Below are 17,861 nucleotides of genomic sequence, written 5' to 3'. Positions count from 1 at the left end.
CTATTAAGACACGTCTGACTTTGGCATTATGGATGAAGACTTTGAGATAAAGGGGATCATTATGGTTAGGTTTGTCCTTAGGAATATCTCGGGGTGAAAAAGTGATATGTTGTGATGCAAATAGGTTCCCAACCATGGCTTGGAACTGGGAAACATCAATGTTATCTGGGACTACTGACTCTTTAAGGGCTTGATCCAAGATCTTCTGATGTTGGGGAGATGCATGCAATAGGTCCAAAATGGATATTTGTGCAGGGGTTTTTCTGAGTTGTTCAACAAGGCTATAATCAGATGAAGTAGGAGCAGTAGGTCTACTTGGGGGTGTAGTTCTAGTAGAAGCATTAGGTCTAGATGGGGCTTTAGGTAGGGTGATCTTGCTGCGACGTGTAGTGACAGCACAATGAGGGTCTTCAGCCTTCAATGTGAATGTGGATATCTGGAAGTCAGACTCATTAAAGCAATTTATGGTGTAGTCATAGCCGGTGCATGTGTAATTAACATTACCTTGTGAGTTTGAGTTTGAACTTGAGGGTTTCTCTTTGTCATGATTACCCAAAGGATCTTTGAAAATAATATGATCAGAGTTGGATGCTAATAGTGATGGATCAACTCTGATTACACCATCATCAATAAGGTCTTGTATTGCATGTTTCAATTGGAAGCACGATGAAGTCTTGTGTCCTTTGGTGCGATGGTAATCACAATACTTTTTGTCATCCCACCAATCAGCTTTAGTCAATGGTTCATCTTTGATTGGGGGTAATTGCAGGAAGTTATTACTCAGCAACTATTGTAATGTAGTTTCAAGTGGTATTCCCAATGGTGTGAATTTCCTATCATTGGTTTTGCGTGGGAGTCTCAGTTTTCTATTGTGGAGTTGATGTTTGATTAGAGGTTTGTGAATTTTTAGGGTTTACACCTTTCAAAGTCAATTGAGGTTGTGATGTGGTAATTGTGCGAGCATCCACAATACCATCATTAGTCACATTCTTGTTTTTGGAGAAATTTTTTGCCTTGTCAATAGATGAGTTGGTGTTTTCTTTTTTTATCTTGAGGATTCCCTTACGGATAAGAGAATCTTCAATATTAGCCCCTTTTTTCATTAGTTTAGAAATGGTGCTTGGAATCTTGATTTTGAGTTCATACATTAAGTCCGGGACTAAGTTTTCAATGCACAAGTTTACTTGTTGTTCTTCAGGAATGTCTAGTGAGCATTGACTAACTAAGCTTCTCCAATGCAATAAGAATGTGATGAATGATTCTCCTATCTTCTGTTTAGTTGAGCACAAATCAGAAAGTGTCACCTCATTTGTGATGTTAAAGGAAAAGTGGGAGATAAACTTGTCTGCTAGCTCTAACCAAGATTTGATATTACCAAGAAGTTTGGAGTACCACTCAAGTGCAGGCCCACCTAAAGAATGAGGGAACAATCTCATAAGGTAAGTGGGTTCATCACTGAGTTCAATACATGAAGCACAAAATTCTCGGATGTGATCAATAGGGTTTCCTTTTCCTCGGTATTTTTCAAACCTTGGAGCTTCAAAGTGTTTTGGGAATGGAGGCATATACATATTTTTATCGAATGGATTAGGACATAGGTCCCTTTCTATATATATAGCCTATTTCTTTTGGACTCCCAATGCCTCGACTTGTTTGGAAAGTTGTTTGAATTGTTGTAATAGTTCTTCATTGGGGTTTTGCATGATGGTCTTTTCTTCAAGTCTTTTGTGTCTCTGAGTAGACCATTTGCTATGGCGAGAACTATGTCTACTTGGTTTTGACATTTCTGTGTCTGATGAATCTGATGAAGTGTCACTAGGTGGTGGAGGTATGTTGGCACCTCGAAGACAGAAAGGTCCTTGTTGTTGGGGTACTTGTTGTGGTATTTGATGTGGCACTTATTGTGGGATTGACTGTGATTGTTGTACCATGTGTTGTTGTTGTGCCATGTGTTGTGGTTTTTGTTGGGATACCTCTATTGGTTGTATGTGAGACCATGTGTGTGCTTGTTGTTGTAGAGGTATTTGTTGAAGTTGTTGTGGCACATGTTGTCATTGTAAAAAATGTTGCTAGTATGCAATTTGTTTCTCAAGGCATCTTTGGTATTCCAATTGTTGCTTGAGTTTCTCTTGTTGTTGTTGGAATTGCTGCTGAAATTGTTGTTGATAAATTGTGTGTAGTTCAAGTGGGTTCACATGGGATTGTGTGTTAGGAATGTTGGATGTTTGCCCCACTTGTGGTTGTTGTCATGGTGGTTGATGTTGTTGTTGATATGTGGGATGTGTGTCAAGAGGATGTAGACTTGATTGTGCCTTGGAAGTGTTGAGTCCTTGTACCATTGTAGGTTGTTGTTGTCGTAGGGGTTGACTAAGTCCTTGAGAATTGAACGTCATGTTTGTATTGTTGTTTTGGTACCTTTGTGTTTTAGATGTTCTTGCTTGCGACATCATATTAACTTGACTATGAGATGTGTCCCTGTTAGGAATGGGCGTAATGTCAATAAGACTTTTCCTTTGTGCATCTATAGGGATGGTTTCACTTGATGTTTCACATGTTGTATTTATGAGAGGCTCCACATTGTTTGATGTCGTAGCATGGGGTAAAGTTAGAAGCAAAGGTGTACTTTGTTGATCTACCTCTAAAGAAGGTATGTTTGGCATTCCTAGAGAACAAGTCCCTTTAGGTGCATCTTGTTGTTGCATCATGTGACTAAAATCAAGTCTTAATGTCCTTTTGGGGTGTTTAGGGATTGGTGGTATTTCATCAAACAAGGGGTTAACATTGATGTGTTCAAATGTACTTTGGAGGATTTCAATTGTTAGTTCTTGATGGGACCTTATAGGTGCCATTATTGTGTTTGAAAAACCCAAAGGTTGTTTTCCCTTGTCTAAGTCCAAATTTATCATGGGTTGGATGTTTTCAATTGTTGTGTTGGTTTGATTTTTGGACTTAGGACCTTCAGAGTTTGGGTTAAATTTGACAATTTCTTGTGCTGCCAAACGTTCGAAGTTCTTGCAAAAACTTTTGTCTTGACATGCCCTAGCCATTTCTTCATCAGTGATGCTATAATTAGTGTCAGAGTCATCACTTAGGTGTACAATACCTTGTTGTATGTTTGATGTGTTAGGTTGGCTGAATTCAAATGCATGTGATTGTTCATCTTCAGGTGAGGTTGGTACACTTCCTCCTCCTGGTGGCATTGGCATGAATATAGGTTCAAAGTCAGGACTCCATTGAACCATCCCATGTGTGGGGGAAGTGTTTGGAGGAAATCTCATGGTAGGTGTATTGTTCAATGTTTGTTGTGCCATAGCTTGAGGATCTTGCGAATACATGTTCAAGGGGTCTGCTAGTAATGGTTGTGATGCCTCGATTTGGTCTTCGTCAAAGGTTTGTTGGATTTTCTTGCTCTTTCTTTGTCTTGGATGAGGTTTTGGTTGTGCTTGTACCTCAGAAAACAAAGGTTGATAGATTTCCTTAGGTCTCTAAGCTGATTGTCTCCTAGTAAGTGCTGGCATGATACCTAAGAGTGCAAATGTAATGGAATTTTTTGAGTGTTTTGGGTGATTTTAGAGTGGTGGGTATGCAAGATATGAGTGTTTTTGGGATTTTTAATTGTTTAGGAATGTTATGAAATATGATGAAATGCTAAATGAATTATTGTTTTGATGTGCAAAGTGAAAATGTCCTAGGGATATTATGCAAATGCAAAATGCAAGGTGATGTTTTGAAGTTTGACTAGAGGGGATGAAAATGACTCTAAGGTATACAAAATGACAATTAGGGTTATGTTTTGGACTTTTTAAGGATACTAAAGGTTGATGTATGCAAGTTATATCATGCAAAGGATGATGTTCTAGGGTTTGTAATTATGTTTCAGACATGCAAAATGAGAGTAAATGCTCAAGAAGGCAATTTGGTTGATGGACAATTTGATAGGGTTTGGTAGTGAAAATGATGCTAAAGATTTTGATTAATGCAATATGAAGGGGATATACCACTAGGTTAAGTCAAAATGATGTTTGGGGATGCTAGGAATATGATTATGCTATGAAAAGGGTATATGGAAAGTTTTGAACTTAGGTAAAACCTTTTGAAAGTATTTTTCCTAGGAGTTTAACCTTGTGATAAAGGACTTTGGATCTTGACCAAAAATTGATAAAAGACGAAAAGATCAAATTGATAAAAGATGAAAAGGTCAAATATATCAAGACATAGTTAAATTTTGACCAAATAAAATGATAAGAAAAGAGGTAAAAAGACTAGTCAAGATCCATTATCCGTCAACACTAGGAGATACTCTAAGACTTATACTTTGTCTAGATTTTTGACTAAATTCAAAGGTTTTTGGGATTCAAAATGATGTTTTGAGAACTTGAAATGATGGTGATTCTGAGTGGATATGTGATATGAAAAATGCCTATGATGAAAAAGGGGATTTTGGGTGCAGGATATGGTTTTGGTTCAAGTGCAGAATGGGTAGGTCTAGAGGCTCCTAGATGCAATTTTAAGGTCCTAAAGTGCTGTTCGGAGGCCAAAAATGGTCAGACAGATCCCCAAGTGCACCCTAATAGTGAAAAGTGCACCCTAACAGTACCAACTACGTCATTGATGCACTTGGAGCCAGTTTGGGCACATTTGATGCACTTGGAGGCCAAAAATGGTCAGACAGATCCCCAAGTGCACCCTAATAGTGAAAAGTGCACCCTAACAGTACCAACTACGTCATTGATGCACTTGGAGCCAGTTTGGGCACATTTGGTAAGCTAGGAAGAATGTTTGCTGATTCTGAGGGGTATGGTTACTAAACGAACATGCCAGGAAGCCAGGATGCTGGGGTTGATGTTAGGATGGGTTGGGAGATGAAAAATGAAGGTTATGATGTATATAATGATTTATTAAGTGAAGGTGATGACGATTAGGTGCTGTAGAATGCAGATCTGGGCAAGCTAGTGGAAGGGGGGCTAATCAGGTACCTAAGGACATTGTTGAAGCCCCAAAATGTTATCTGAAACCCAAAACTAGATCTTAGGACCACCAAGTGTGCCTAAATAGTGTAGATTGTGTCAATGACATAGTTGGGGCCTAGTTGGGCACAGTTGGTAGTTTCTGGGCGCAGTTGGTAAGCTCGGCCGAAACTAAGGCAATTCTGGGAGCTATGGTTTCAGGATTGATGTCATAGAGAGGTAAATGGTAGAGGACAGTGTTAGGGCCAGTTTGGATGCTCAAAATGATGGTTAGGACACTTAGAATGATGGATAAAGTGGTCAATATGATGAATAGGTATGCAAGGATGCAAGGTGATGAGTGCAAAGTGCTAATTTTGAGATGGGAATGCAAAAACTAAGGAAAGTAAACTGAACCTAAATGGATGCAATATGAAAGGTAATAGATACTAAATGAGAGCTAAAAGGTGCAATATGAAGTCTATATGATGAATGAATAAGGCCTATACTAGAGTGAATGCAAGTGAAGTCTATGCAAGTGTGAGATCTACATTTTTCCAAGCACATTTAGGAGCACAAGTCAACATGTTTTCCCAAGTTTGAGTGTGTTGAACCAATGTTTGAAAAGTTTAATAAAGGTTGAAATGTTTTGGCAATGTGTGGTGTTTTGACAAGTTCAAATGATATCCAAAGTGTAAATTTAAAAGTTTGGCTTTTATCTTGATTATGTTTTACACACACGCAAGACACATTAAGACAAGAATAGCTGTTGTAAAAAGTTAACAAACACACCACAACCTAGGCTTTTAGGACTGTATCCACTGAATTCCTACTTGAACCAAAGTTTAGCTACACTTATCTAGAGTGAACAACCTAGGATCTTGGCACCACAGGCTCCCCCTTACAGTGCACTCACTTCTCGGGGCTACCAAGATCCGCTTCCCAAGGGGCATGAATTCACAAGGGATTGTTGCCTCTACTAAGGACCACGAGAATGTAGGATTTCTTCATGGGCATGGGTGACCCCTTGAACCAGTGGATAGAAAGGATTTTGGCCACTAAAACATGGTTTTTAGTAAGGGCATTCCATTCGGCAAGTTAATGATAAACTTTCGCAGAAGGTCTCCCAACCCCGAGAATTGGGGTTTGATGCACCACAAGGGTACTGGAGGAGAGCTATCATGTAGCAATACCACCAACACAACTTTCACTGTAATCGATTTTTATATAGCAGCTGGAACATTGACCTAGATTTGACCCGTTACTACTCTGAGGTCATCCCCTGGCATACCCAATATCGAGTATCTTGGTCCAAGGTAGGCCTCCTATAGAAGTTACACAGATTTCTCTTACACCCAAGATCCACGAATGGCGAGGGGAGAGGATACATCCAATGCAACTCCTAAGGATCTAACACCGTAGACACGCCAGGCAAAAAAGAAAAAGGTTATTTTTAAGCACCAAATGAAATGTTATCTAATCTAGGAAATCCACACACATAGTTTTGAAAGATACACAAAGTCTTCGACAACGTCCTACAAACAAAGAATTAGTAGTTTATGATCATGTCTTCATCCCATGATCACCACATGCTACAAATAGATCATCAGTAACACAAAATCACCTAATCTATGTCCTAGAGAGTGGTAGGAGCTTGAAATGTATATTTTGATTGGTGCATGTGCTTACTATGAACCTAGGTGTGCTCCGACAGTGCAAATTGCTCCCCAGAAGGCCAAAATGGCTCTATACATCCCCAAGTGTGCCCAGACAGTGCAAACTATGTCAATGATGTAGTTGGGGCCCAGTTGGGCACAGTTGGTAGTTTTAGGGCGCAGTTGGGAAGTCAGGTGCAGAGTGTGGGGAAATGGTGACTAAATAAGACCCAAAAATTGAAAATTTCAAAACTACACTCCCAAGTGCACCCAAATAGTGCAGACTGCATCAATGATGCAGTTGGGCCCAGTTGGTAAGTTAGAAATAGAAGAATGATATTTTGGTGGTTTTTGGGCTCGTAAAATTTCTCCTAGGGGTCCCAAATGCGCCCTAACAAAGAAGAGTGCACCCTAGGGTAGCAAGCTAACAAAATCCATAAAATGAGAGCATATAAGCATTTTACAGGACCCCCTAATTAATCTAGTTGTGAAAAGGAAGAGCAGATAGTCATTATACCCTTCCAAGTGAGCTCCTTCCTTGCACCTACAAGCACCAAACAAGAAAACCCAAGTTAGATATGCATGTTCACGTCGGGTTCACCAAATGTAGGACCAAAAAAATGGGTTAAATGCATAACATACTATGAGAAAATCACAAAACTCAATCAACATATGTTAGCACCCACTAGTCTACCATGAAAGCCAAACTAATTAAGAAAGCAATAGAAACCCCCTTTTACATTTGTAGCTCCCATGTTCTTCTTTCTTCTCCAAATGATTGTAGCTCCAATTCGCCTATAGTGCACACAAGGTTGAAGCCAAAGCCTATGATGTGGATAATGCCATGAGAATACTTGAAGTGTGATTTTATGTGAGAGAGAGAATGCAACATGCAAATAAGTAGAGACTCAAAGATTCAACAATTTGGATTTTCAAAACTTAAGCATCCAGATCTTCAAGGACCCAAAATGAGAGAAAGAGTGTTCATTTTATAATCAACACTCAAAGTGAGGGCATTGGATTTGTCACCCATAGATGTGCGATGTGGCAAGAGATTCCTATGATGCATATGAAAAAATATGCCAAAAGTAAGATTCTATGACACATGCAAGTCAAATTTGGAAGAGAATCTATGACGCGTCATAAGATTCCTCAACCCACTTAAAGCCAAGAATCTATGACGAATAAGCCAAATAGGGACATGCGTAAGAGGTAATAATATTTGATTATGAAAAATCTCAGCCAAGTGTTAAAGGAGGATCTACGAGGTGTCACATCCAAGTGTCATGATGATGCAATATTTTATGGAATATTTGAATTAAAAAATCCTCTTATTCCACAAAATAAGAATTAGTAGAAAATGGATTTAATGATGAAAAATGGAACTTAGGAAATTAAGAATTTCCATGGTTTGCAGATAATGAATCAATTAATTAATAAAATTAATTAATTGAGGATGATAATTGGGAAGAATAATTAGAAAGAATAGGATTAAATTATGGGTTATTTAATCCCATAGAGAAAATTAGCAGATGATTGGCCAAATTGATTAAATGAATGCGACCGTACCCTTTGATGAAAATGTGACGATGATGGAAATCGAATAAGATGATGAAAAGGTAGACCAAAACCATGGTCAAATTAATTGATAGATCAAAATTGATAACATGCCAAGGACACATGACATGAATAAATTGATATGTAACATTTAACCGACATTGTAAATGCTACAGGATTGAAATTGATTGATAAGGTTCGATCATAATAACACCGACGGACGTTATCAATATTATTAAAATGGTTGATGATGCCATGATCTGACATTGAAAGCCTCAACAATGTCAAAGATTGAATGACATGAATGATATTTTGACGTAGCATTGAGAGCCATGACAGTACTAAGGTCAAATTGATAAGATGGATAAGTTGATAGGTTTCCAAGGCATTGAAAGTCACAACAATTCCTAGGAGAGAATAAATGATGATTGATTTGGGATGTTTGATATGTTTTGGGTTGATTAGGACTGATTCTGAGTGATTTTGGGTTGATTTGGGGTGATTTCGAGTTGATCTAGCCAAAAGATCGAAGTTAGTAAAATGAGAAAATGGGACAAATTAGTATGAAGAAGTGATGAAGTCATAGATGCGAACCATTTTTGAGCATCTACAGCTACTTCTACAACTATTAGAGTTTCCACATCATCTTATCATTGATATTTTTCAATTCCTTGCCATCAAGATTAGAGTGTCTTTTATTATTCTATATTTTTTTTCAGTCTGCATACGTCCTCTTAACAAAATCTCAACTTTAACTTCAACAATTCTAGTACTAGTACTTGAGTTACAAATATTGATATCATTTTTTATATAACTCCCAATTTGGTTTAAAATGTTTTCCAAACCTCTTCTCTAACATTTCTTCCTCTACACATTCAATGACTTTTTGTAAGGAAAATTATGGACTTCATACCTAGATATATAGAGCCTTAAGCAATTTTCTAAATTCTTGTCTAGTTGTTTTCTTATCTCTGACTTTAAGAACCCCAATGCACTAAAAGCTCTCTCATCCTCCACCAACCCCAATATCATGGTCAAACATAAATCAACAATATTTAAATTTTTTTATATTGAATGCATCAACATTTTACTTTAAGCCAACTTTCTCCAAATCTTTGTTGCATATCCTTCTTCTTTGGGGTTCTACATAAGTTCATATTATTTCTTCATTGTATCTACAAAATAATGTGATTTCTCTCTCAAATGAGATTTAGCTGAATTTCCATTTAAAGTTACCCTAGTAATTACTTTGGTTTTTCAATAATGATCCGTCAAAGTAAGTATCTTATTTTAAAAATCTTTTAAACTTTGAGAGTCCAATAATGAGGAAACAACAATAGACACGACATCAAGTTTATTAACTAAAGGGAATATTTGTCTAATTAGTGAGGAAATTTCATAGGCATTTTCCTTTACAAAAGAAGTTACAGACTCGATAATATTGGGAAACACTTCCTATTTAACACTTAAATGTTGCTTCTTGTGTCAAAATCAATTAGTCTCATCTACTTGCCTAATTTTGCATTATCAAAAAATGATGTTGGATGTCAATAGAGATTGTTAAGGGTCATGCATGTCAATGTACATAGTGCAATATATTATGCAATATGCATGACTCTTTTTTGGGCCTTATTTATTATACTCCTCATTTTCTCTGGTAGGAAAAGAAGAGTTGCTAATATTAAGAGCATCTCTATGTTACTTAACATTCAAAGTAGCTCATGATATTTTAGTATTCCATCCTTGTCATGATTTTTCATTAGCCCAAGCAATGATGGGTATTAAAAAATCACTCAATGGATTGCTTCATCCAAAGAAATCCATCTGGTATTATTATCCTTAAGAATATTGTGATCATCAGTTAGTCCTTCAACAAAGTGTTGAAATTGCCTAAATCATTTTGAACTTCAATAGAAGTGTTGTTAGATCTCTTTGATTGCAAATTCATTTTATTTTTTCTTGAGGATAGTCATAGACATTTCCACTAGATTCATTTTGTGTACCATGCAACAAATGCCAACATATAAGGTGCACAAAACATTTCTATCTTTGTGACAAGGCCATTCTTGTGGCCTTGTATTACTGAATCTTCATCTACTCCAACACACACCAACTTTTTAGCAATTTTTAGGTCATCTATACCTCCATATTCAACTAAAGAACTCTTTACTAGTTCAAATTAGTTTTTTTTTTTGTTGCATTATCCTTGATTTTAACAACAATTAGTCGACAAGGTTGGAAGGAAAAACTATGTCAAACTATTAGGAAATTATAACCAATATTAGAAAAGCATAATGCACATAGGACAGAATGTAAGACACAAAAAATTAATGTGGTTCACCTAATCTCTGGGCTACATCCACTAAATAATGATTCTAATATTCTTATTATCTAGTGATTACAATATACAATCCCTTACAACTCAATACCAGCACAAGAAGCTACAATCTCATCATACATCATAAAATACCTAAACCTAAGCTATTTAATACAACCTTTTTGCAACTTAAAAAACTAGGGATAGAATATTATGACCAATAGATAATAGTTTCCAAAAATTTTTACAATAATAAAGTCATTTGATTCCATGACCTAGGACCCTACTCTCAAACCCCCATAGAAAAATTTGGGGTGAACCACATTGAATGAAGTAGGGAAAAATTAAATGTACGAGTCTAATGAAGCTCCACATAACAATATAAACATGCATGCATACCCAGGAAGTAGTTGTTAGCATGAATGCTAATGGTATTGCTTTAGTGGGATTATCCTAAGCATTGATCGAACACTTGAGGTGATTGACATGTTGCATTCATGATTGTGTTTTCCATTTATGTGAACATAGTATTGTTTTTGTAAAGACTGGTAAAGTAGCAAACATAGAACAAGGTTGTATGGACTGTATCTTGGAGTTCTTTTTGGTAAGGAACATATCAAGTGGTTTAAACCTAATACCAAGAAATAAAAGACAAGGACAAGCCTAAGGATCAACTAAATCCTATATTGAGTAAGGCTAAATCTTAGTTTTAGGCCAACATGAACAGAGTCATCAAGACTCACTTCGCTTTAGGCTCTATAGGGCCAAGGTGGGAAAAACCTTAGGGATTGCTCTTATTAACTTGATTCCCTTCTCTGCAAGACTATTCCCTATAGTAGAAATGGTCAATATTCTTCTATGATTTGTTGATAAAATTTCTGGACATAGTAGCTAACTATAACCAAAAACTAGATGCAAACAAGTAATGACCAACACTTTTAGTTCTTCAATACATAAAATGGTAAATTGATATTCGATTGATGATTGAATCATCAGTATAACTTAGGTATACAATAGTAAGAACATGTAACCTTTAAGCTGACTAGTACCTTATCCATTGGACATCAACTAAACCTTAACATACAAATGGATATCCTAACATACTCATATACTCACACATCTAATCTATCTTTTAAACTTGCAAATAGACATCAATATTCATAAGAATTCTCATACTTATTGAATATCTTCTTGCTGAAACCTACAACCTTATCAAGGTAGATAAGCATTTACTTGGCTCTTCATTGCAATAGCAAACCTATCCAGACATACAATCTTAAGGGATTACAATTGAGTTTAAGCTCTCTATTCTTAAACACAAAATATTGTAGATAACAAAGGAAAGAGATGAGAATCATAATGAAACTAAGAAAAAATGAAGCTCTTGTATTAATCTCATTGAAATCAATACATCATATATATATATATCAAAAATTAGAAAACAACACCAAGGAATGACTGTGTAGTATAAAATACTTCAAAAGAAATACATTGCTATTGTTCATAGTAGAGGTATATTGAGAAAAATGGTATCATAGTAATGGGAAAGGATTTCAACTAGACTGGTACCACAAAGTGGTCACACTGTAATGAAAGATATCCAAAAATTAGAACCCCTACAATCAACCAAGAAGAAGAATCTATAGAAGAGAAAATATTTTAGGATCTATAATTTGATACTGACATGTGTCATACTGAAATTGTCTTCATATTGATTGTTGTTCAAACTGATCTTCTTCATTTTTTGGTAATCAAAAGTCATTAATTATTGTAGAAAAATTTGATATATCCCCCTTTAAAGTAATCAACAAAATATCCTCTAAAGAAAATATTAGATACACATCCAATCTAATATTGGCTGTTTGTCATATGGCTTTTTCTATGAAATTCAACTGTACTATCAGAAAAACTTCATTGCTTCCAACCACCTTTAAAACATTAAATTTTACCTTTACAACTATTTAGGGCACTTGATCACATCAAAATCTGATCCAATCCTAATATTACTTCATCTAAAAACATCAAATCAACATTTGCATTGAGGAGCCCTTGGAATCACAAATCTTCTTGTAGCTACTTCTTATGAATACCTATGCAAAAAATAATGGAAAATTCATCTCTTATTGACTCTAATCATATATTAGAGTGTGCATCTTGGATAAAAATCATGCTCCTAAGACTGATTTGAATTTCAAGCCTCGGGCCATGAATTGAATTCAAAATAAAAAATAAAAAATACTATATAGTATAAACTATATAATATTATTCAATTTATAATCCTTTCAACATCTAAACATTGAATATCTCTAAAATTTTAATTTTTTAATCCAATTTCCATTCCTTTATCTCTCCAACTCATATGTGCCAAATGTTAGTTATTGATTTGACCATCACCATTTGGGTAGGTTCCACATCCATCTCCCTTAAGCATAAGATCAAAACCACAAGAATTTTGACCCCCGACCATACAAGCCTTATGATCTTGTGCTCATTATAAGATTGTAACAATGCATTTGAAGAATTTGAAAGATTCACATCCTACAGCATCTTAAGACTTAACTTTTCCTCTTATGATATTATGATGAACTTTGATATTTCATCACCCAATGCTATGAGCTTACAATTATATGACAATGTGTATCATCTTACCTTTAAATTTCAACATTCCCAATCTTACGAAAAGCTCCTCATTTTCATACTATCTTGGCATTAATTCTTTACATCCTTAATCCTTTGATTGGCATGGCATCGTCACTATCCATTCTTTGGCTTACAATCTTATGATGTATCATAATAACATAGCCTTCAAAATTTTGGCTCCCAACCTTACCTATACTGTAGCATCTTATATCTTCATTTTTTGACCTCCCCAATGTTGGAATATTCAAATAGGAAGAATGCTTCTGAGAGAGGGGGGGGGGGGGGGGGGTGAATCAGAAGTACTATATTTTAACCATTAAAACTTTTTAACTAAAAGTAGATTGCATGCATATGAACATATCAGATAGTTATGAAAAACACATAAGCATCACCACATAACACTTGAGATTTTGGTAACCTAGAAACCCTCAAGAAATAAGAAGGTAAAACTGGGGTGGGGATGATACCCACAAAATCACTGCAATAATAATATTTAACCACTTTTGATTGTCTGCCCTGTTAAAGGCTTTACACTATATCAATAATGACTTGGTTAAAGGTTTTACAAACACTTTACATGAAGTGTCACCTTGTTAAAGGATTTAATCACCTATTTAAAGGATCTACAACATAGCTGTTAAGCTAACCTATCACCATAGGGTTTTTCATTCTAATACAATTGCTAGAGAGTATTAGGTACAATAAACCTGATAGCTTGCAATCCTTCGTTTGCTGAATACAGGTACTTAATTTGCTTTCTCTAATCTTGATCCTTTGAGATCTGATACTCTTTTCTCTGAAATAGTTTTCCTTCCACACCCTTGTTCATCCACTTCTCTTTCTAATAAGATTTTGTCTTCCTTATAAAGATATTTGAAAACTTAGGGTTAGGTATGGATCTACGATCCATATTAAATCTCTGCTTCTCGCTCATTCCTTGCACTTTTCTTATTGGTTGCATGCCTTCTCCATTTTTCTTATTGGCTACATGTAATATTTGATCTTATCATTTAATCCTTCAAGTTTTGTCATATTTTGGCCATGAAAATGGGTTACATATGAATCAATGAAGTCACAAACTCATATGTACATTTTGTGTTACTCGACACTTGCTAATTTCAGATGCTCGACACTAATAACAAACTGGCTTACTCAACTCCTATTGCATTTCTATATTACTCAACATCATCTATAACTCGACACTTAAATATCACTCGGCACTTGTATCATGTTTGACACCTAAAGTCATTCAGCACTTAAACTTTGCTTGGAACCTGATCTTCACTCGGCACCTGGCGGCTACTCGACACCTAAAGATCACTCAACACTTGAAGTCTTTCCTGACTCGGCACATGTTGTGGCTCAACATACATGGTGTACTCGGCTCCAATATAGAAAGTGGTTAAGTGTATTGGCACACAAGTGTCAAAAACCATTATGAGGTTAACAATCTCCCCCTTTGACATGAGTGAAAAAAACACTTAACCGATCTTATGAGTACATTAACTAATCTACTTGGTATATACGAAGGTTTTAAAAACCTTTAATCAAAATTTGTGTAACTTACAATATATATACCTCAAAATTATTGTAACTCCACCATTATCTGTATATCATGCTCCCCTTGGTTTCCTTGGTTTTATTTCCCCCATTCTCTCATTCATCTTATAATATCTCCCCCTTTGTAGTATCTCCCCCTTTTTTAATAAAATATATATCTCCCCCTTTTTTGACACTTATGTCAAAGGATTTTAAGGTTTAAGACCATATTTTGGCAAAAATGTGTTGTTTACCTCCATAATCATCCTGAGAGCTGCATCCCAATTGTTCAAAGTAATTTCCAGTGACTTGTGCTGGATGGCAGTCTCTGTAGCAAGATGAATAAGTCCATCTGAAGTAGAAAGATTGGGATCTTTCTTGAGAACAGTTTCTGCATAGACTTGTTCCTTATGGAGTATTTCCAAATGTGGGGTAATGGAGGACTGGAGCTATATTAGTTTTGCCTTTATATTGGCCTCATTTGTTGATAATACAACTATTTCTTTCTGAGTGTGAAGCAATTGAGCAAAATGCTTCTCACTTTGAGCTGGATCATTTGGTAGCTGCATGCTTGAAATATTTAAATTTCTCTCCAAGCTCAGTATCTTTTAGCTTGTCTCTTGTGTGAAGTATGAAAAGTCACACACCTTTTTGTACAATGAGAATATATTCTCAAGTACCTTTTTCACTTTGTCTAAAAGCTTTGCTAGTTCAACCTGGGAGAGTGCAATTTGATTTGATACTTGGTCATTTACTTTTCCCTAGAATTTTCTTTCAGACCATTCTATAAGTTTTGCATTTGTCTCTTGATCTTCATTTGTCACCTGGTCAACAATATTTGATAATTACTCTATGATGTGCTTTGACTCATCTAGTGACTACAAAATGAAGGCATCCATAAAGATGTCCTTAATCTCATGTAGTGTTTGCTTTTGTTTATACTCCCTCCTGAGTATCTCTTGTCTCTTTCTCCTATTTAGTGCTTCCTGCACCTCATTGATTTGATCAATGGTTATTGTTTTTGAGTCATATCCTGGTATGACTATCTCCTCATCTAATTTTGGATCTCCATAGTGAAGTACCCTTGCAACTTTTGTTGTACTGGATCCTGGTGTAGATATTTGCAATGGCTGTTGTGAAGGAGTTCCCAAGGTAGGCAAGTTTATCAATGTTTGTATTGCCTCTTGCTCTTTAGGAGTTTCCTCTATTTTCTCCTCCTACTGTCTACTTCCTTGATGAATTATGCTAATCTTAGGAAGTGCACCTTGTGTTTTTGCTGTAGGATCAGATGTAATAGTCTGTCCTATTTGTCCTGTTTCTTTTTCTACAGCTGCACTCAGCTTCTGTATTGAGGTGTCAACTATGGCTAATGAAATAACTATGGGCATTTGAGTTTGACCACTAGTAGTTGTAGAGATGATGGAAGGTGGTTCTTGTGGATTCACCTTTTCTCTAACTGTTCTTTCTACTAGTTTTTGAAGCTCATCCATACTGACCAATACTAGATCTGTACACAATCTTTCTTGCTGCATAGATTGGTCAAGGATTCTTTTGAGGTCTTCTATAGTTAATGGATTGATGTTCTGACCAGAAGTGTTAGGAACATGTTTTATAATTATAGTTTCTGCAGGTGTGATGGGTACATGAGGAGGGCTAGAGGGTGGCAATTGTGTGTCTTGTACACTCTGGTCTGGTTGTTGCTCTTGCTCAGCTATTGCTATTACATCTTGTTCTTGTGTCTCTTCCTCCTCTCCATCTTTCTTTTCTTCTTCCTTCTTCTCCTCTTCATCTTTCTTTTCTTCTTCTACTTTCTTTTCTTCTTCTTTCTTCTTTTCTTCTTCTTTCTTTTCTTCTTCTCCCTTCTCTACTACTATCTTCTCTTCTCTCTTCTTGTGGAGCAACTACTTCTTCCTTGTATTCTTCTTCAAGAAAATCTTCAATCTTTTTGTACAAGTTTTTCCATGATTTCATTGTTCTTTGAACAATTTCTTCCATCTTGTTTTGGAGAATAAAGAATGCCCTGTACTTAGGTGTAAACCTAGTATTATGCCTTTTGACTGCTTTCTTTATTTGTTCCTCAGTCAAATCAGGAAATAAACTTGCTAGGGTTGATTCCCTCATCTTGTTCTCCATTTTCAAACAAAAATGCCATCTATCTTCTACAATTTTAGACAGTTCTTTTGGCAATTGTCCATCTAGTTCAAGAGGAGTGTACTTGAATTGTGCCATCATTCCATAAACTGTTTCCTCTATCCTATTCTGTGAAATGTCCCTTTACTGATTTTGTATGATATTTCATGCCTCTAATCATATTTTCAAGATCAAACAACTAATATCACAAAGATCCACCAAATTTCTCAAGAAACCCCAACTCGGATATGCCAAAAATAGTCTCAAAAGATTCACAGCTGCACCTATTATTAATAAATCTGAAAGTGGACATTTTTACAGAAATTTGAGCAGCATAATAGCCTATAAAATGAAATTTCTAGATCTGTATAACATGCACACAATATCTCCCCAATGAAGGACAAAAACAATGCTCATCAGGCTCCCGAAAATAGCACAAAATAGCCCAGAATCACCACAAAAACTTAATAATCTATCACAGAAGTATAATCATATCAAAATAAATATATTTAGCTCTATTTTAATATTTAAAAGTCTGATATACAGTAGCGACCCAAACTGATATGAAATACTCAACTAGAAACACCAAACTCTTACAAAATATACACCCGAAAACCCACAAATCTGCACTGTTCAGCACAAAGGCAAACTCTGCATGAGCATGCACATGGAATGGCTTCAAAATCCCATCCTTAGCCTTCATAGAAACCTGCAAAATCCCGTTCTTGGGTCTCCCTGGAAACCTGCAAACTCCCGTTCTTGGGTCTCCTTCTCCACAGGTTTGGCAACCTTTGAAGAATAACAAAGAAATGAGCAAAAATCAAGTTCTGGAGTCAGCCCAAAATGCCTCCAAACCCCTTAAAAGAGGGAATAACCCTAACTCACATCCAAGAGGGGTTAATAAAACATATTTTAATAATAATCTCCATTTATTAGTCCATTAGCTTCCAAAGATTATCCCCTTTTTCCAAAACTTCACCTTTTTGGGCCTGCTTGCCTTAGCAAAGATTATTATTTTTAATTATTTGAAAAGGGGACATGACAAGTCCTCCCCTTCCAAAAATTTCTTGTCCTCAA

This window comes from Cupressus sempervirens, chromosome 1 (assembly GCF_028749045.1).
Source record: "Cupressus sempervirens isolate cs-2001-9-10 chromosome 1, ASM2874904v1, whole genome shotgun sequence".
NCBI lineage: Eukaryota > Viridiplantae > Streptophyta > Pinopsida > Cupressales > Cupressaceae > Cupressus > Cupressus sempervirens.
The sequence above is the reverse complement of the archived record's forward strand: the minus strand, read 5'-3'. Positions refer to the sequence as shown.